The following is a 21,373-nucleotide window of genomic DNA, read 5'->3' as shown; positions in this document are numbered from 1 at the left end:
CTTCAGGTACTTCACCCCTTTTTGCCAGAAAGACAGGTTTTTGTCCACGCCTTTTTAAGGATTAGAAACCAGCGATCAATTGTCTGGCTAGATGGATCCTGTATGTAATCTGATCATGCTGTCCACTTTCTCTTTTACTTATTTTCCACAGGATAAAACTGTTCACTGCAGCAACGTCCACCAGGAAATAAAATATTCTGTGCCACCATTTTACAGAACTTCTGACAATGGCATACATTTCTCGTAATTGGTCAAACTTATCGACACCACCCATTATTTTGTTGTATTCTGCCACAACTTCAGGACAAGAAATCTCTGTACTAGTACCATCCTTGTTTTTCCTTTTCACTGTGGCTGTTTCTCATAGGTCATGAATTGAGGACAGTAAAGTGACTGGACGGTTATCCATCCATTTTACTGCAGAATTGGCTCCTTTTGTTTCAAACTGGAATTCTCCTCGTTCCAATTTTACGTTTTCCTTCATAAATTTGGGTAAATCAAAAGTATTTACCTTATACTATAGCTTTGAGGAAAAAATCACAAAATGTCACGCGAACAGCACTGAAAGGCTCCTCTACAGAGCAACACTCAGCTATACAATGCCTCTGCGCGAAGGTACACCAAAAACTGCGGGAATTTCTGATTGGAAGTAGTACCCTATACTGACTGTTCACTAGGGGGTAGCACCGTACAGAGGTGGGAACTGTGAATCCCACGGGACTAGGAGCGAGTTCATTGTAGTGTGAAGCATGTTTCCCACAGATCACGAAAGGGTTAAGGCACCATGGATCGACACAAGTTCGCATCTATCCTTGGCGACCATGTCGATCCCCAGATGCAGTTTGGTTTTCCTCGGCATGATGACGCCTACCAACAGAACAATACAACGTGACACACAGATAGCAGTGTTCGTTCGTGGTTCGAAGAGCACCAGGCCAGGGACTAACCTGGCCACCAAGCTCCCCGGATTTAAACCGAATGGATCGGGCTCTTCGCGCCGTGTATTGTCAACCGAGAAACGAAGCGCATTCGCCCACGGCATTAGTGTCGACATAGCACCACATCCTTGTCGGATCGGGCGCTAATGACCGTAGCAGTTTTGCGCCCTAAAACCACAACAACAAAAAAAAATCCCTGTCGGCAACTTCCAGAGCTCCACTACCTACCTGTCTTCCTGCACGGACGCAGCGGACCGCGCTGCAGAAGATGGTTATTCAATCTTTTAGCAAGTGGTCACATTAAACTGATTGGTCAGTATACATTTAAATGACAAACACACAATGCATACACCAACACAGAGTAAAGGCGTAGACGTACAAGGATATGAGGAAGTACATGACAATGGTACATCGGACCAGTCAGCTGATGGTATGAAACTGACTGTGGTCACGATATCTAGATGTATTATTCTTGTGGTTTTCGTGTATTGAATCTTAAAATGATGTCAAAAACCATAATCAGCCAGATTCTTTTACAATTAGCTATCATAATTTAAAAATGCGTTATTGTACCGTTGTACTTCAGCCTCGCGGAATGGCCGAGCGGTTTGAGGCGCCATGTCACGGACTGCGGGGCCGTCCAACAGGAGGTTCGAGTCCTACCTGCCGCTGTCGTCGAGCGGTTCTAGGAGCTTCAGTCCGGAAATGCGCTGCTGCTTCGGTAGCAGGTTCGAAACCTGCCTCGGACATGGATATGTGTGATGTCCTTAGGTTAGTTAGGTTTAAGTAGTTCTAAGTCTAGGGGACGAATGACCTCAGATGTTAAGTACGATAGTGCTTAGAGCCATTTGAACCATTTTTTGTTCGAGTCCTCCCTCGGGCATGGCCGTCTGTTTTGTTCTTAGCATAAGTTAGTTAATTTACGTAGTGTGTAAGTCTCGGGACTGATGGCCTCAGACGTTTGGTCCCTTAGAGATTCACACACATTTGTATGTATTTCATACGCTATTTTTATTAATGTTATGAAGTTAAAAATTTAGGCGACAGTCGTTGCACCGATTAACATAATTCTTAATTACTATGTCAACCTCTTTGACACTTCTTCATGCGAAAGAGCCTTCTGGACCTAAAAAATGTTTAGCGTCTTTGCATATAAATTTTGACCTAATAAAATATTTTATGAAAGCCTGAAATTTTGGAAATTGGTGATTAGGTCTCATGGGACCAAGCTGCTGAGGTCATCGGTCCCTGAGCTTACACACTACTTAATCTAACTTAAGCTAACTTACGCTAAGGACAACACACACACACACACACACACACACACACACACACACACACACACACAGATGCCCGAGGGAGGACTCGCAACTCCGACGGTGGGAGCCGTGCGAACCGTGACAAGACGTCCGAGACCGCGTGGCTGTGAAAGCCTGTTCCGAAGCTATTTTAAGTATTCTGTTTTAAGCGAAACTGAAAGGAAGACAGTTTGCTTGAATTATGTTCGATTCCAAATGCGATTAAAAGCTAAATGCGAGGGAGAGTTCGGCACCATTCAGAGATGTTGTTGCCTCGTTCTAAGCAAACGAGAACGACGCACAGCATATTTCTGTTCCAGCCAGTGTGCTGCGGAAGTTATATACGATACACTGATGTGCCTCAGGGTTCACTTTTTAAACAGTCACCTTGATGGTGATGTATATATTAGTATGTGGCTCTTAACGCTGGTCGATGAAAATAATTCACGCTGACGCTTCAAAACTCTAGTGATTAAGTTAGCGTGCTTGAAAACAGTCTCCCCTTTTTCCGTTCTCGGTTTTTCCCCTGAGTGCTGCTGCAGAACATGAATTTTGTTTCTGTGAAATGAGGAAGACGTAACGAACTTAGCGGCGTGACATGCGAATGCTCTCGGAAACTCGCCGCTCCCTCACTTTTCTTAACCTTATTTGGACAGCGGCGGCAAGTTCGGCACAGACTGCGCGTTTTCGGGCCACTGGCGACGTCTTCCAAAAGGGTGCTACAAATACTTCAACCACTGTATCTATTTACCTGCACTGAACGCAGCTGACGGTGCAATGAATGACCACCATATAAGATAACATCCTTATAATCGTTAGCTCATACTATGACCAAAGATGTTTCGGAAATCGTCTTGTTTCAAAATTAGCACGAAGAACGTGCCCGTTCGGTGAACCTTGAGTACTTTCTAATTACCACTGTTATTCTGATAGACGGAAATACTGATACTGAAACGTGACAGTACTACAGAAATCGGGATCGATGAGAATAGAGGTTCGTAAACTCAGGGTATCAGCACTGCACAGTTGAGAAGGCGCTCTCAACAATGCCCAGACATCTCGTTTCAATAGTTTCCAGTAAGTAGCCATACCGTGAAGTTGCAAGAGAATTTTACATACTTTACTGTTGAAGCCGCACAAGAAACTAGAAGAAGCCGCAACACAAAACTGCGCACGAGAAGATCAGTACAAGACAGAGTTACAAATCTACGGAAAAATGTGTCTTCTCCATTCTTTGAAGTACTACGTACGCATATTAAAGAATCAAAAGCAACAACTACACTGTACCTCGGAAATTACATCGATTCTAGAAGCTAAAATATTTTTTTGTCCTTGGCAGTACGAAAAAAGTTATTCCGATATTCTTTTTCCAACTAAATAGATTTCCAACATCGGTGAAACTTGGGGCACCTACTACTTTTTCTTAGACATTCATTCATCCAATGACGCTTCCTCCATCGATTCTACGTCTTGCTGAAGTAGATAATAGTAAGTTAAGAACGTGCTTCGAAGAAGTGGTTTTACGGTCACGGTTTAATCGGTTACCGAAATACGTTTAGGCTCACGTGGCTACAGAGAAACTGATGAGGAAGCTTCCAGACAATAATACTGTCCGTGTAACAGTAGACAAAACGGTGAGAGCAACTTGAACGAAAGTAATACAAGTGCAAACGCTGTGTGTCAACAATGGTGAATGCGTGATCATCGCTGATGAACAGTGCCGCAAATATTGCAGTCTAGATATTCCAGGAAAGTTTTGCTATTATTACTGAAAAATGCTGTGAGCGTATCTAGTAGTATTCTTAGAAGAGCTTTTGCTGAAACATGCAGAGAATAAAATATTGGTAGAGAGCAGCGTAAACCGTGTACGCATTTCGAAAGCTACCTGTTAAATTGCACTTTCATTTCTTTGCCCACAATTCCTTTGATTTCTGAAATCGCGAAATAGTCTTTTCAATATTTAGCAAGGACAGCAAACGGTCAGCTTCGATTAGTCGTGCAAATCCTCGAGCTCTCTGTATAGGACACCCCTGAAGCGTATTTGCATCTTTGGAGTTCTGCCGGCCCCCTCAACAAATGAGAAACGCTGGAAGTTGCCAGCACCGCAAGGTCGGATACAGTCGAATAACTCTCCATTAATTTGTATTTTACTGGGTGTTCGGTGTGGCGCCAGATAGTTCAGAGGTCTGCAGTGTCGGAGATTTTGGGTGAGAGCTTTCATATTACAAGGGCGTGCTGAAAAGTAATGCCTTAGAATTTTTTATTGTCTTCTCAATATCGGTTCAGGTATTACATGTCATGAATATTACTCGATGGACTTTATCGCTTCGCTGACGCCAAGTTACAACTACCTGCCGCTGGGCTCTGAATTCTAGCTTTCAGCGTAGCAGTGTATGACTTAATCATGTCGTCGCATGAGAAACAGCTAACTGTAATGGAGTTTCTAACCGCAGAAACCGTGCTTCCAATTCAGATCCACAGGAGAATTAAAGCTGGTATGGTGATTATTGTATCATCAGTAATGTGTGACATCTGTAACAATCCGACACCTCGGGTTCACTTTCAACGACCATTCTCCATAGAATCCCGACTTGGCCCCATCCGATTTCCATTTCTTTCCAAAACGTACAGAACATCTTCGAGATCTTCACTTTGATAGCGATGTAGCTGTACAAGCAGAGGTGAGGTTGTGGTTGGTTGGCTAATTTGGTGCAAGAGACCAAACAGCGGCCGGCCGATGTGGCCGAGCGGTTATAGAGCGCTTCAGTCTGGAACCACATGACCGCTACGGTCGCAAGTTCGAATCCTGCCTGGGGCATGGATGTGTGCGATGTCCTTAGGTTAGATAGGTTTAAGTAGATCTAAGTTCTAGGGGACTGATGACCTCAGATGTTACGTCCCATAGTACTCAGATCCAGTCCAAACAGCGAGGTCATCGGTCTCATTGGATGAGGGAAGGAAGCCGGCCGTGCCATTTCAAAGGAACCATCCGGGGAATTTGCCTGAACCGATTTAGGGAAATCACGGGAAACCTAAATCAGGATGGCCGTACGTGGGATTGAGCCGTCGTCCTCCCGAATGCGAGTCCAGTGTAAGGTTGTGATTCCGCCAACAAGGCCAAACACTCTACAGTGATGGTATCAACAAATTAGTCTCTCGTTGGAAGAAATGTGCTTGTCGCCAGAGTACTTAAAAACTTTTAAGATCTTTCACATGAAAAAATTCGGAGACACTTTTCAGCTTGCCCTCGCACTCTGCCGTAGTGGTTATAAATGGAGATGTATGTCATTTTAGTCGTAGGATATAAACACTAGAATGGAAATTTTGCAATCTTTTCGGGTGAAGAACTTGCGCTGTGTTAAACGTAAAATGTAATTTACGCTTGTGGCGTAACGAAGGCTCAACTCGCTCGTTTTCGTAATGTGGGAGCTGACCTACGGGATCGAGTAATATCCCTTCAATCCGTTGTATTGCATATTCAATCTTATCATACTCTGCTGCATTACAAATAGTTTTTTGGCTTTCTGGAAGACTCCAAGGAACCTGCCTGCCTGGGGCATGGATGTGTGTGATGTCCTTAGGTTAGTTAGGTTTAAGTAGATCTAAGTTCTATGGGCTAATGACCTCAGATGTTACGTCCCATAGTATTCAGAGCCAGTCCAAACACTAGAACTTCATGTTAGGTGTACCGCGAATCTATGTCGATTTTTTATCTATTTGAGTAGAATACAGTATAGGAACTACATTCAGTATTCCTGTTAATTATTTTGCGCATCTTAATCTATTAATTTATTCTTGAATATGAAATACTTACATGCTGGCATGCAGCTATCTTGTTGACACCTATTGCTAAAATCTTTGTCCCATCAGAGCTACGTCAGTGGCCCATTATTAAAGTTATTCACAATTACTTCACTTTACTAACAGCAGAAATTAGAGGCGCATGTAGTTGAGTTCTGGATGCTGTTCTGGAATGCTTATTGCTGTGGGAGCCTACGCGTTGTTTTTCTTTGGATAACAGTGAAACATTTTGTGGAGCACATGTTAACGAGGCATCGCTTGTTCTCAATAGTATGTGCAGGTTTTGCGTTTGAGTTACCTTGTGTTACTATTAATTTGACTGAGTATTTCAGCTATAAATCTTTTAGAGGCCAAATTCAGTAATTAAAAACACGAGGAAATATCTTTATAACACTGCTTTTGGCTATAAGCTGAAAGTAACCGCATTATACGATTTTTGGGTAGCACATTATTATTTACCTACTAAATTCAGTTACCGTGGTGCATGTTTACGTAAGTATATGTGTTGCTGTGACCATTTCATCAATTATTTGAGGTGAGATCTCTTTTTCTTCTGGGTACAGGGTCATTAACACTGATATTATTGACACTGATATTTTAGACCATAGGTTGATAGGTAAAAGCATTATCTATCTACTCATGATTGTAGGTCAGTTCCGTACCACAACACAACACTTACAACTGGTTTACCTTTCCAGAAACTCTGTTTCCCACAGTCTTCCGCTTTTTAATGCGCCAGTTTCTGTCGTTGAATGTGTAATCCTGGTAGAGTTGACAAATTTTTAATTTCTCACCGGAATCTTTTTTGTGTAATTACTGGAAACTGATATTGAAAATTATTTCATGTAATATTTATATTGTCAGTCTTGCCTTAAATTAATTTAGTAACAACTGCCAAAATCTGAATCTGTATCATTTTCATCAGTGTTCAGCTACAACTTCTTTTATCTGACTTCCGGCAAAAGGCAGTCAGCGGCATCTTCGGGCGCTGCGATGGATTACCGTGGCTGGAAAGCAACAGCGGGTGGCTGGCGGATCCCGGGGGTCACGAAGTCGGTTATGCATTCGTTCAAGCCTCGGGCAATACGGCGGCGGCGGGATGCTTGGCGGGCGGTCAGCAGTTCGCGACCCGGTGGCGGCGGCGTCATATGTACAGTACCGCCCGGCACAGCATAGCCCAGCTATTCCGATTATGACGGCATGTCATCTCGCGGCCGTGATTAACACGACAGATGACATAATATTACCCTGCCGTGCCGATGACCTACTCAGTTGGTCTGGAGTTTTGAATACAGATATTCAGAGCTGACCACTCGGAAGACGCATCATGCGGAAGTTTCTCGGACGGGGGCAGAGTTATGCGCTCGGCTGTCGTCGTACCGAAGGATTTCGTCGCGGAAGCAAGCACACGACGACGGCATCTGGTGTCAGCAGGTCGTGGATGCGGCAGTCTGTGCTCTAAATACGTCACTGGCTGTCAGTGGTCTATGCCATTACACTTCCCTCCCCGAAGGAAAACTACTTACTACAAAAAGGAGTCATGTGTAGAATTGCTGTAGTCGCTTTCTCAGACACATTGACTGGAAAAATACAATTGTTCTATGGCTCAGTTAACACAGTTCATCTCCACAATACGCCAGTAATACACATTATACAACTTTGAGGTTGTTCAGTTATTGGTGCTTTTATTATCCGTTAAAAAAAGGAGGAGCTTACAGTAAAACTGAGGAAGACAAGGAGCAGTAGTTTACTATTCTCTTATTTCGTTTATTTTGTGTTGCGAAAGAGAGATTTTCGTATTGCAGTGGATCGTTTTTCTCTTCTCTCCACTGTCTGATCTGTGAAGTTCGAAGTTACATTCTAAGGGAGGTTCACTGTGGGATCCTGCCCACTCGTCTAATACAGGGCACCTAGGAAGCTGTTTTCTCGGATAGCCAGACAACATTCAAGGAAATCTTATTAATAGACTTTATTACAGTAAACTGGATTGACAATACTTAACTTTGCCATTTTACAAGGGGGTGTCGCAAGCAACCGGCGACATGCAAATAATCAAATCCTTCGATATATACAATTTCCAAGCGAGCGATTAATATAGATCAAAAGTCACGGCTAAATCGTCTGGATCACGGCTATCCTTCTAGTGCTGCTCTTGTAGTGTGGTCCTTCTAGTGAGGCCGAAGCTAGCTGGAACGGCGCTTATATTCGCTTTGTATAGGCGCCGCTGCCAACGGCCTTGCCGCTGTGGCAGCACCGGTTCCCGTCAGATCACCGAAGTTAAGCGTTGTCGGGCTGGGCTAGCACTTGGGTGGGTGACCATCCGGTATGCCGAGCGCTGTTGGCACTCAGACCTTGTGAGGCAAATTGAGGAGCTACTTGATTGAGAAGTTGCGGCTCCAGTCTCTTAAACTGAGATACGGCCGGGAGTGCGGTGTGCTGACCACATGCCTCTCCATATTCGCATCCAGTGACGCCTGTGGGCTGAGGATGACACGGCGGCCGGTCGGTACCGTTGGGCCTTCCAAGGCCTGTTCGGACGGAGTTTTTTTTATAGGTGCCGCTCCTGGCGTGACGCCGTCCTAATCAGCATACTATTGTCTGACGTCGTCTCACAGCCTTCTCTGTTGTATCGTTCAGGCCGACGTGTCGGTGCTTGATGTTACGCCGGAACATTTACTATTTCTTAATACTTTCAATTCCCATTATGAAATGATTCTTACAAATCGGGGAGATATATGGAGCAATGTAGATGGAATGAGAGGTATAGGTTAGGAATGTGGTCTGGTTCTCGTATTTTTCTGGCTACTGCTGTTACTCACAATGATGAAGATGTTTCTTACAGTGAGTCAATTAGTATGCCAGTTAGTCAAATGGAGAGTGTTAAATCCAGTGGTGTTAATGATGCAACTCAAGAAGTTGGTGTGTTACTGTGACTTGATTGTGAAGTGGCCCTGCCACTTGAGTCTACTGGCAGCTGCGATGTACAGATAATAATAGATACCTCTGTATCTAGCTCTGCTTGTCATGTCCAAGCTGAACAGCAGAGTATTGGTTTCAGTTCCAAGGAATATTTTTGATCACCATTTTCTAAGAAATTAGAAAGAAGAAAGTCTAAATAAGAAATTCGTAATAAATTCGAAACTAGTAATACAGGTAGCGCAAAGGAACTCAGGGATGATTCAGAAGATAGTAACAACGCTCGATAACACAAACTGGAGAATAGTAAAAACGGGTTAAGTGGCAAATTGGAGAATAGAGTGAAGTGGATTGACTAGAAGCTAGACGCCAGTAGTATAGAATTAGGTGAGAAGTTAGGAGAAAGAGTAGAGGATAGTGGCAGAAGCGTCTGATTATGAGGGAACAGAAAGCCAACGCTATTATTTTGCAGGGACGCATCCGTAATTTAGAGCAAAAACTTGAACCCACTAGAGAAGATGTTGCAGCGAGATCTGATGTACTTAATACTCAGTTAAGGGAGGAGATGTATTCTGATTTTGCATGAGAGAACTTACAGTGCGGAAAATAAAGCTGCTGTCTTAGAAGATGGTCAGGTTACGTCTCAGGAGCTTGTGAGTGAACAGCAAGTATAAGGTGATTTACAGGTTTTAAGGGCACAAAATAAGACAAATTTTTCATAATTTGGATGTCGTGCCCACGCAGGAAGTTGTTACTCAGATCCAAGAACCAACTGAAAATCTTACTACACGGTTAAGAACGGAATTTTGAAGAATGGCTCTGAGCACTATGGGACTTAACATCTGTGGTCATCAGTCCCCTAGAACTTAGAACTACTTAAACCTAACTAACCTAAGGACATCACACACACCCATGCCCGAGGCAGGATTCGAACCTGCGACCGTAGCAGTCGCGCGGCTCCGGACTGAGCGCCTTAACCGCGAGACCACCGCGGCCGGCAGGAATTTTGAAGAGTTAAAGGTCAGTTCTGGGAAGGGTACGTCACATAATAGGAAAGAAGTTCAGAAAATAGTTAATAATATAGATGATGGTGCACAATTAGCTGTTACTGCTGAGTTCAAGTGGTACTGTACCTGTGGGTGTTTGTGATCCAGAAGAGGTCTCATTCAAGGAAGATGAAAAAGAAATTAATAGGAGGAAAAAGAGAATTAAATGAGAGGGCTTCTAAAACTGAAGAAAAGCTAGGTGAGGATACTGCTGAGGGTCATTCTTATGGTACGTGCTATGTGTCTGACGTTGATGAGCATTCTGGTCATGAATATGGGCTGGATCCTGTACGTTATTATAAGCAGAAAAGAGTTCATTGCAGCTATGGTAACTTCACTCATGAGACTGTAAACTGTGAAGGCATGCTTGGTTTTGAATACAATCATTTCTCATTAATTCAAAAATTCCAAGTTTTCAGAAATACCTCAAATAGTATTCATCCACATTGATGGTTACTGCAGTTTGAGTTTTTCGCTTCCTCTTACTGGGCCTCGTGGTCACAATATTGTATTAGTGTGTGGCTAATTGAGGGGTGAACCAGCAATCTACATCTGCATCTACGTCTACTTCATTACCCTGCTATTCACAATAAAGTGCCTGGCAGAGTGTTCAATGAACCACCTTCAAGCTGTCTCTCTACCGTTCCACTCTCGAACGGCGCGCGGGAGAAACGAGCACTTAAATTTTTCTGTGCGAGCCCTGATTTCTCTTGTTTTATCGCGATGATTATTTCTCGCTATGTAGGTGGGTGCCAACAGAATTTTTTCGCAATCGGAGAAGGAAACTGGTGATTGAAATTTCATGAGAAGATCCCGTCGCATCGAAAAACGCCTCTGTTTTGATGATTGCCACTCCAATTCACGTATCATGTCTGTGGCACTATCTCCCCTATTTCGCGATAATACAAAACGAGCTGCCCTTCTTTGAACTTTTTCGATGTCATCCGTGAGTCCCATCTGATGCGTATCCCACACCGCACAGCAGTACTCCGAAATACGGCGTAAAAGCGTGATGTAAGCAGTCTCTTTAGTAGACGTGTTGCACCTTCTAAGTGTTCTGCCAAGGAATCGCAGTCTTAGGTTTGCTCTACCCACAACACTATCTATGTGATCGTTCCAATTTGGGTTATTTTTAACTGTTAGACATAAGTATTTAGTTAAATTTACAGCCTTCAGGTTTCTATGACTTATCGCGTAATTGAAATTTAGCAGATTTCCTTTAGTACTCATGTAAATAACTTCACCCTTTTCTTTATTCAGTGTGAATTGCCACTTTTCGCACGATACAGATATCGTATCTAAATCATTTTGCAATTTGTTTTGGTCATCTGATGACTTTACAAAAGGACTGCAAACAATCTAAGAGGGATACTCAGATTGTCTCCTACGTCGTTAATATAGATTAGGAACAATAGAAGGCTTATAACACTTCCTTGGGTAACGCCGGATATTACTTCTGTTTTACTCGATGACTTTCCGTCTATTACTACGAACTGTGACCTTTCTGACACGAAATCACGAATCCAGTCGCACAACTGAGCTGATATTCCATACGCACGCAGTTGGGTTAGAAGACGCTTGTGAGAAACGGTGTCGAAAGCCTTCCGGAAATATAAAGTGTGGAATCAATTTGACATCCCCTATCGATAACACTCATTACCTCATGTGTATAAAGAGCTTGTTGTGTTTCACAAAAACGATATTTTCTGAATCCGTGATGACTATGTGTCAATAAATCGATTTCTTCGAGTTAATTCATAATGTTCGAACACAATACATGTTCCAAAACCCTACTGGAAATCGACGTTAGTGATTTCAGTGAATGCCAATGTGTGTATCAGCTTCTAATTGTGACTGATAGGAGGTTTGTCATTTGTTATTTTCTGAATACTGGTCTTAGGCAGTACAAGGCACAGTAAAACATGAGAGAGTTCATTGCAGCTATGGTAACTTCAGTCATTAGACTGTAAACTGTGATGCAAAATTTCAGTCATTCTGGTTTTCCAAAACCAGCTCAATTCCTTGAACATATGCTGTGAAATAATCAATCTTTGTACAATCCTCACACTGCTGCTGAATTGATTCACACTTGTTTCATGGAACTCCCTTCACTTTTGCCCTAGATTATTCTTTAAGGTCACTGCAAAGATAATGTAGAAAGTTTCCAGAGTTGACTACAAAAGTTGCAGTAAGACAATAGTGAAGCTAATGGCCATAGTAGGAATAAAAATCAGTTTTCTTATGCCGACAAGAGACAACAGTATAACAGAATCTATGATTGTGGGTGATATGATTCGTGTAAGTATAGACGTGGCAATAACAGAGGAAGATATTAAAAGGATCTCCACGATGGAAGACAGGATAGTAATTTTACGAGAGAAGGTAGTAATTGGAACAAGAGTGTGAGGCACTGTTAGATTTCCTTTAGATGTTGAGGTACTCAGAATGGAACAGTCAGTATTTTATTTATTTCAAGTAATATTTCTTCTTTTGTAAGCACCATCAGAAGATTAACATGTTGATTCTTAAAGAGCGTTTTTATGTGTTAAAATTAGCGTTATGTGAGACAATTTCTCCTCTAGCACTCCATCTTCAGGCCACAAGTGGCCCATCGGGACAATCCGACCGCCGTGTCACCCTCAGTGAGGATGCAGATAGGAGGGGCGTGTGGTCAGCACACCGCTCTCCCGGTCGTTATGATGGTTTTCTTTGACCGGAGCCGCTACTATTCGGTCGAGTAGCTCCTCAGTTGGCATCACGAGGCTCAGTGCACCCCGAAAAATGGCAACAGCGCATGGCGGCTGTATGGTCACCCATCCAAGCGCCGACCACGCCCGACAGCGCTTAACTTCGGAGATCTCACGGGAACCGGTGTATCCACTGCGGCAAGGCCGTTACCAATTTCTCCTCTAAGGGCAGCAGTATGTGAGTAGAGAATATAAAGTGATTTTCCTCATTATGTTTGGATTATGACTATGCTTTCCTTATACTTCTTGTGATAAATTTTAATGTGCGATTATGAAACAGATCACGTAGTTGATGGTAAACTATTTCTATGTGGTTGGTACGTTTGAATGAATGGGAATAGTGAGTTTCAGATGATTGTTATGTTGTCCAACTTGTGATGGTAATGCTTTTCATGAATTTATGTGTATTTTGTTGCTAACAATTTATTCCTTCGATGAGGTGTATTTCTTTGTGATCGATGTCACTTTCCTGTATGTATGTGTGATATAGTGTGATGACTGAGCGATGCAATTCTTATGATAATTTGATGTGGAGAGTTACTGCAGAATTTTCCTCGTTGGCCTCGCTTTATGTTTCAATGTGTCCGAGGCTATGATACTGCTGTTGTGTGAAAATAATTGCAGCATAGTGTAATGATACAGGAGAATGTCTTTTTATGTGCTATACAAAATCTGTTGAACGATCTTGAGTGAATATATTTCTGTGTAGTAAGATCTAATATTTGGTATAAATCATGCATAAGCATGTACTGAATCAGTGCACAGTTAACAGTTTTCAGTTACTTTAGTCTGAAGGTATGATTATTAAGTTCCTTTACTCTGAAGGTTCGATTATTAAGTTGCTTAGATGAAGCGACACTTCTGTGCTACATCTTTATGAGTGTAGTTGTGTTAATGTCAGTGCATCTTAGAGTGGAATGTGTCAAAGGGTTATCGTCATATGTGAAAAAGTTTTTGTACGTCAGTGTTAACGAAAATGTATTGGTAATGACTATGAAAATTATTAGATATAATGTCATCTGTCATAAATTAATTTTGTGTAAAATGAGTTGAAATAACGAATTTGAGTTTATTCACCATTAATGAAGATAAGTGTCCTGTGACTCAGGTTGTGAATCACGATAAATTGTGTCATAAAATGAATAATGTTCCACTAAAGTTTGATTATATATGATATTGTATGATCTCTCTAGGCTGTGTTGGTACTGAATATTTTCTGAGGTAAATATTTTGCTTGTGGCTGTACCGAGTTGTACGAAGATAAAAATAATTGAAATGAATTTCTTTGTACTAATAAATTCTCTCCAAAATTGAGACTTAAATAGTGTGATGACGTAGATTTTTTTTTATTTTAACTTGTGGGGAAGTATGGAGTAAATTATGCGCTTTGAATGAAACTAATTGAGACTCGTTTTACACAGGGAAGCCACATTATATTAATTCTGAACAGATACCGAGAAATGTACGAAAAATTAATAAAATAAAATAACACGAAAATTAATTAAATAAATAATCAACCAAGACCTTGATTAGGACATACATAATAGGAATCTGGACAGAACAGTTACAGTATTATTCCTTTCATTTTTTGTATTTCTTCCTCCCTGTACGTTGGTAAGTGAACATAACCATTTTGAGGGAAGCTATGGAATGAGTCAACAAAATATAAGTAATTACGGATCACATTTTTTACTAAGATCAGTTTCTTTTGCATTCCTTTCGTGAAACAATTGTTATGTGTAAGATCAAGAGATAACAAGTCTTGGATGTTTGAATACTTTTCTGTTCTTGTGACAGTGGCATGTAATTTGACATGTAAGAGATGAGGAACCACTCTGTCAGTCTATGTGTATATGAATGTGTTTCTCCAGAAGTAGATTGTTTGTACGTAAATGGACTGACAATGAATTAATAATAAATATTTCTATGTATTTAAGCTATATTTGTTATCATGGCTTTTCCTTAATTTATGTGCTAGATTAGAGTTTTTTCTAAGTAGTGTGTTGTGGTTCACAGTTTCTTCTTTGGAAACATACTGCAGAAGGAAGTATTTGAAAACGTTAATGACTGTGATTTTCAGAGACAGAGGAGAGTTGGAGAATGATGACGAAAAAAATGTTATTGGTTTGCTGATGAAATTTTCATTTACAAGTGTAATAATTATGCGGGAATATTGCTATCATATAAATTAAAGGAAATTTGAGTTAATGTTACTTATTTGCTTTGTATTTGAGTTTGTGCAACAGACGATGTCATCGTAGGGCAAGAAGGGGCCCAAACGAATTATGTTACATGAGATAGTGGTAGTTAGGAGTGGTGGCATGTGGGCGAGCCCAGACGTAATCAAGGTTGTTTCGAGCACAATGCAGAAGTTGGGAAGACTTTACACATCCTCCATAAAATCCGTCTCTCTTACTATGCGAATTCCGTGTTTTTGGAATCCTGAAGAATGGCATTCGTGACTGTCGATTGGCTCTGGATGAAGAGGTGTCCACCTAAGTACAGTCATGGTTTCACAGACAGCAGCAAACTTTTTTCATGAAAGCGTTAACAGTCTTTTCTCACAGCGAGATAAATATATTAACAGTTTTGAGGATCACTTTTGAAATAATAATAAACAGTTTACTTTTTTCCGTCTGTCTCGTTTTCAATTCACTGCCATTATATGTAAACGTTTTGCTTTTGACTGAAGTTATTTTCATATTGGTTTGACGAAGTATTTCAGTGATAAATTTTTCAGAGTCCATGTTCACCACTTAAGTCATGAGGAAACATACTCATATCACTACTTTTAGCTACAAGCTAGAAATAGCCACATAAAGATCTTGGTTAGTACCGTATTAGTTTTTACCTACTGTTGACCCTCAAGGACAATAGCTATGCAAAATCGTTCACCATTTCACATATTTCAAAATATGTGCATTACTGTGACGCTTTCTTTGATTACTTGCTCTCAGATCACGTTTTCAATTGAATAGATGGTCCCTAACACCGATATTTTTGAGGGGAGTTTCGTATATCAGGTTTTTTCCTACCTATTAATGATTGTAAGTCAGTTTCGTGTTACAACACTCCACATACAGTGTTCTTATTTATATGGAGAGTCCTCTAAATTGCATGTGCAGCGTCGATATAGTAAATACAAAATATCATTCATTTATCACGTCTGCAAATGCACAAGAAATCTTTGCTGAATGAAAGATGAACATTTTCATACTACATTTTGACTGCACGCTTTCATTAACTGCATTTCTTCCCTTCTCCGTCCAGTCTCAATCCCTGTCAACCAATTCTATCCTCTCTCTTACTCACTCTCTGACACACACACACACACACACACACACACACACACACACGCACGCACGCACGCGCGCACGCACACACATCCACATTCGCGCACTGCATAGAGTAAACGAGGAGGAAAAGAAACGGCCACATACCTACCAACGAAGAAACAGGGAGAGAATGACAACGGCAGAAGGAAACGGTCACTGAAAGAGAGCACCGTAACACCTTTTGCGTTTTCTGTGATTACGTTGTCGATAGGAAACTGGGTCTCCAGCAAGATTTTGATGTGATGGGCTGTCAATACCAAAAGCAAGAAGGGAAGGATTCATCATCGCAGTCAGCAGTGTCGTTACTCCCTCTAGTGGTGTACCTGTTAAGCCGGTTACCAGGTTTTTGGCTTGATTACTAGATTCATAATGGAGGGCCCTGAAGACTGTGCACGGTAGTGCTGAAATCGATATCTGACTAGCGAGGTCTTTAAATGTAGCTGAAGGATTCATTCACACTGCAAAGAAAACTTTTCACATATGCCCATGACCGCAGCTCGCCATCAGACAACTAGTCTCACCGTTTCAGAGATATTCGTATTTAGACGCCAAGTCACAACAATACTGCTCTTCGTAAGATCTCTTAAATCCCCGAATTTCCCAATTAGCGGCCCGTAGCGTTGCTCGAAAGGTTCCCTGTATTTCTTTTCTGGGTGTGTTGAATTCTCATCGCCTCCAGGCGACCTTCATTTCATCACTACGTGTAAGAGGTGAAGGTTATGTTCAGTTTATTTCACTTTGGAAAAGTGGAAAAGTGTGCTCTGTTCGCCCATCTCTCCTTCCATACTTTCCTTACAGCGTTACGTACCCGCTACGTCACCAGACGGATTCAGTCTCGCGGTTACCAGTCGTCACAGTGTTTTGACTGATCAGCTGTTTAGCTGGTTTGCATTAAAATAACAGGATAATGTATTTATATGTACACAGTGGTCAGAAACGGTCTAAAGAGCTTGTAAAGATGTTGCGTGGTAGGCTGCGCAGAGCAAAATTTGTTAAGAAAAAAATTAGATATGTTTCGCCGTTTCCGAGTTAATTAGCACTGAAGTTAGCAAATGGCGCCGTTGGCTGCGCAAATTCAAGCGACCCGTCAGAGGTGGTGTCGCCAATCTTGTGCTTCGGTTGGTTCACTAAAGCCGAACAGGAGAGCGATACATAAATTTCACATCGGAAGGTAGTAAGGTTGGAAGTCGAGCCAAAGGCAGGACGATCTCGTGCGCTGGCATCTACGCTTCGAGAACAACTGACACTAGTTAAGGGGCTTATTACATAAACTGGACAAATCCAAAAACGGACTTTGGGAACTAATACCATCTTGCTCTTCTCTACCACCACTTTTAAAATCTGTACTGATGCAAAGAAATATCCGTTTGAATGCCTTGCTCTTCTACAAAAAGTGCAAAAAGTAGACTAGTCCTTGTTATTTCTACAAAAGCCAGACAAGTCCAGGGACGCAGGTTTCCTATTCTCATTTCGCTGGACTGATTACTGCGCATCACATTCCGAGGGAACGTTTCAGGATTGCATACGCTGAGGAAATCGTAGCCACGCAGCTACATATGCCTACTAGTTCAAAATTGAATTAAGAAGTATTCCAATTTGTAAAGTACCATTCCTTAGCTTTCATGCAATAAACAAGCAGGACTGTGCAGAATCCAGAACAGCATTGTAATGTATGGACAGACTCCGAAAGATAAAACAGGTTCCCATAAAAACAGACCAAGAAAGATACCAGACCGACTGTTCAGATGACTCTGAAGTCCGTTAAAGCAAGGCAGTCACGCTAGTCTCTGCAGGGTAACCCAAATCGAAAATACCTATCTAACGATTTGACCATAAGTGCTATGCATTTAGCATTTTTTCTTAAGCACCGTATCAGTCTTCCTTATAGAAGCTGCTTAACAGTGTATAAAACTTATAACATGCATTTTGGATACCCCATGTCCGATACATGTACTATATGTGGTTCACTGAACATCAAAATAAAAAACTGAGGAGAGAGATTTTGAGAAGAGTCAATTAGAAGTGCAAAACACATTGCTCTTCAAATAAGCGAAAGCTTTTGTAAGCATGAAACAAAACTATATTCTAAAAGGAAAAAAGGGCTCATTAACTATATTTCATTTCATTACACGCAAAATTTGCTCCTAACGCATTTGCAGTCAAATGCCATTTACTATGCAAGGCAATTACCGTACAGTGTGTTTGGGATTCACACTCTGGCAGATGACTCAGCTATCTTGGAAGGAGGAAGGATTCTAGTGAACTCATATCCAAGATTTTGAACTACATAAATAACATTCCATGGAGATGATCTTGTTCTGTTTGATGATCTGAATCCTGGTCAGAACAAAAATAAAGTTAATGTTCAGTTCTTGTACAGTCAAGTGCACATCGTAAAGGTCTCTCTAGAAGGATCACATATTGGTTTCCAGTGCGAGGACCCAGATATGTACCAAATGGCCAAGACATCGCACTGATGGAGCCTAACAAGTAGAAGAAACAAACTGAAGAAATTCGTGGTACTTGGATCAGGAAAATTGTTGAAGCCCGTACGTTTCCCCATCCATTACGGCTGTAAATAATGAAATATGATGATATCGTATACATTAAACGTGCTGCTTAGCCATTCTGTTTGAAACACCTCATCCTGCACTCAAAATGGAAAAGGTACGGTGATTCCCAATGATGTGGAAGATAGTTTTTTTGTCTCATTGCAATACTGTTATTACTTAGGACGATAGACAGAGATATCCTACAACAGAATATACTACTTTGGATCTACATTCGTTGTACGTAGGCAGCTGAAGCCAGAGGTCCTTTAATTTGATACAGTTCCTGGAAGAAGAAAACAAAGCCTTCGAAAAGTACTTTCTTTATGGTACTCCAGATGAAAACTGTAATGGAGGAAATGGAAGTTGATGATAATAATAAAAATGATGCTGTGAGAATGAATAACAATTAATAATTGGCACATTAGGAATAACTACATCGCTATTTTCAGTTTGTTGTAAAGAAAATAATATTGTGTGTATTGATACATACTCCCAGACAGCATTTTTAACAAACAAGAAAATAGTCCAGAGAAAAACTCTAGATCGTTTTTTCTCTTAATTTTCTACAAGTATCGGACGAGTCCAAGGAAAAGATGCTTCTTAAGAATGAACTACAGATTTTACCCTTAAAAGATAACATTAATGAAAAGGGTGTTCCTGTTTAACGTGCTATAAATACGATTTGGAAGCTGTTCATGCTTGGTTTTAGATGGTGGGAAGTTTTTCTTTAATTCCTGAAAAATCACAAATTTGGACTGGTTCAATTTTTGTAATAAATCCCTCAAATGTATTTGACGGGATGCTTGAATTTGCCCGCCGTGACCAAATTGGTTAACTTCAAAGCAAATTACCTCGGAAACGGCGCAGAGAACCGAATTTTTTTCTGGACAGTTATTTCTCAGCACAGCCTATCCTGAAACACCCTTACAAGCTTTTCAGGTTGTTTCTGACCACCCTGTACAAAATCAACCAAAATATGCATAGCGGTTATAAATGATAATTTACGTATCGTTCTTCATAAAACAGGATTAAGTGCTATTACTGTGAACTCATGTGTAGATGTTTTGTGTACTGAAATTTGTTTGAAATATGTTTTTGTAGAACACTGTGGTGGTGTGATAAACTTACAAATCTTGTTTAAGTACACAATGACTTTTGTAAATGAATTCTTACAGAGATTGTGACGAAAAGTTGCCGAAGGCAGCGAATTTATAGTTGTAGTCGGATTCCAAGTAAAGGGTATTCATTTCTTCTCATCGTCGGGCAAAGCCTTAGCGAGAATGGAAGGCTGACATCGAGGAAAAATATTCCACGTAAGAAACCTGGCTATGTAGCAGTGGAAACAGCAGAACAACAGAAATACTGCAGTGAAGCAAAGAGAGACAGTTTCAATTAAGGAAGTGTTCTACGTATTCGACACAAACGTGAATATCACCATTTTGTGTCATACGTTATTCAGATCAACCATCGGACAACATACATTTTCGAAGATGGTTCACCTGAAGTTGACCGGCAGGTGTTCAGCTGAAATATCGTGAAGTTTACGACGGCCGGATGCAATCCCGAAATCTCTTCGAACATTTAATTAGCCGAGAAAATTTTAAATTTCCCAATACACATGCGATAAGATGTATACTTTCCCGACGAAAAAATTTCTCATTTTTTGGAAACAACGAAGGAGAATAAATTTGAAATGAATGTTTAATGTTTTTAATCTGACCTTGTTGAAATTACGAATGTCATTCTAAAAGTAAAGAGTGCAACAAAGATGCTGTATGGCACCAATCTTATTTTAAAACCTGTTACAGAAAGCCTGTAAAGGTTGGACAAAAAAGTGTCGATGAACTCACAGTAGAATTCACAGTAGAAAAAACATTCTACGTCTTTCACAACGATGGCGATATCTTTGTTGTAGGTGGAGCTTAGGACAGTGCAAGCTTTCACCTGCGAATGCTGAGCGAAGCATACGAAGAAGGGGACCGTCAACTAACATGCAAAAAATAGGAGGCATGTAGCAGAAGAAGAAAAATACTTAGATAAAAACCGATATGTGACGCTTTCAAATACTTGGTAATATCGTTGTCATCCAATAGCAGAAGCACATTTAGCATAAATAACAAAACAGGCCCATGGAAAACAGCAGTACAACGGCTTTACTTCGTTCTCTGGACTAGCAATATAACAGAAAGGATGAAACAAACAGTATGTAATGCAACTGAGAGTTTAATTTGCAGGAGTATAAGAGAGATAGTGGCTGCTGGCACTGGAAATTAACGCTTTGAAAAGAAGTCGTGGCATTTTGAGTTCGGTATAGAAGAAGAGTATTGCAAGAAGACGTCATGGCAGCCAGCAGTATGGTAAATCGACGCAATAGAAATAAACAGTTATTGTGGCTCGACCACCAACAAAGGATGGACGACAAAACGGGTTTGGAAATGGATTCCACAAGAAAGAATGAAGAGAGGGTGGCCAACAACACGGAAGGTGATTACGAGAGAATGTCGGCCAGAGACCTCCAGGAAGGGGACGAGCTGAAAAAAAAAAAGGAGATGGATGGAGGGACCGGAGAAGTGGCGTAAGTAACACGTACGACATGATGGTAACTAATATGATGGGATCACACGCACGTATCTGTGGCACCAACGAGACTCGTGTAATCATTCATGTTGTAAAAACAGTATTCCACATTGGGCAAAGTGCTAGTAGATGAACTGTGTGTGTCTTGTACGAGCAGGAGTTA

The 21,373-nt window shown here is 41.1% G+C and overlaps 1 protein-coding gene and 1 pseudogene across 1 annotated transcript in view; one reads left to right on the top strand and one right to left on the bottom strand.

Moving 5' to 3' along the window:
- LOC126481362 (glutamate receptor 1-like) overlaps positions 1-21,373 on the bottom strand; it is a 1,387,178-nt gene that overhangs the window by 436,240 nt on the left and 929,565 nt on the right. The window lies entirely within an intron of this gene.
- Positions 8,264-8,381, top strand: LOC126482535 (5S ribosomal RNA; annotated as a pseudogene).

The sequence above is a fragment of the Schistocerca serialis genome, chromosome 5 (genome assembly GCF_023864345.2).
Source record: "Schistocerca serialis cubense isolate TAMUIC-IGC-003099 chromosome 5, iqSchSeri2.2, whole genome shotgun sequence".
Taxonomy (NCBI): domain Eukaryota; kingdom Metazoa; phylum Arthropoda; class Insecta; order Orthoptera; family Acrididae; genus Schistocerca; species Schistocerca serialis.
This window is presented reverse-complemented; position numbering and strand designations above follow the sequence as displayed.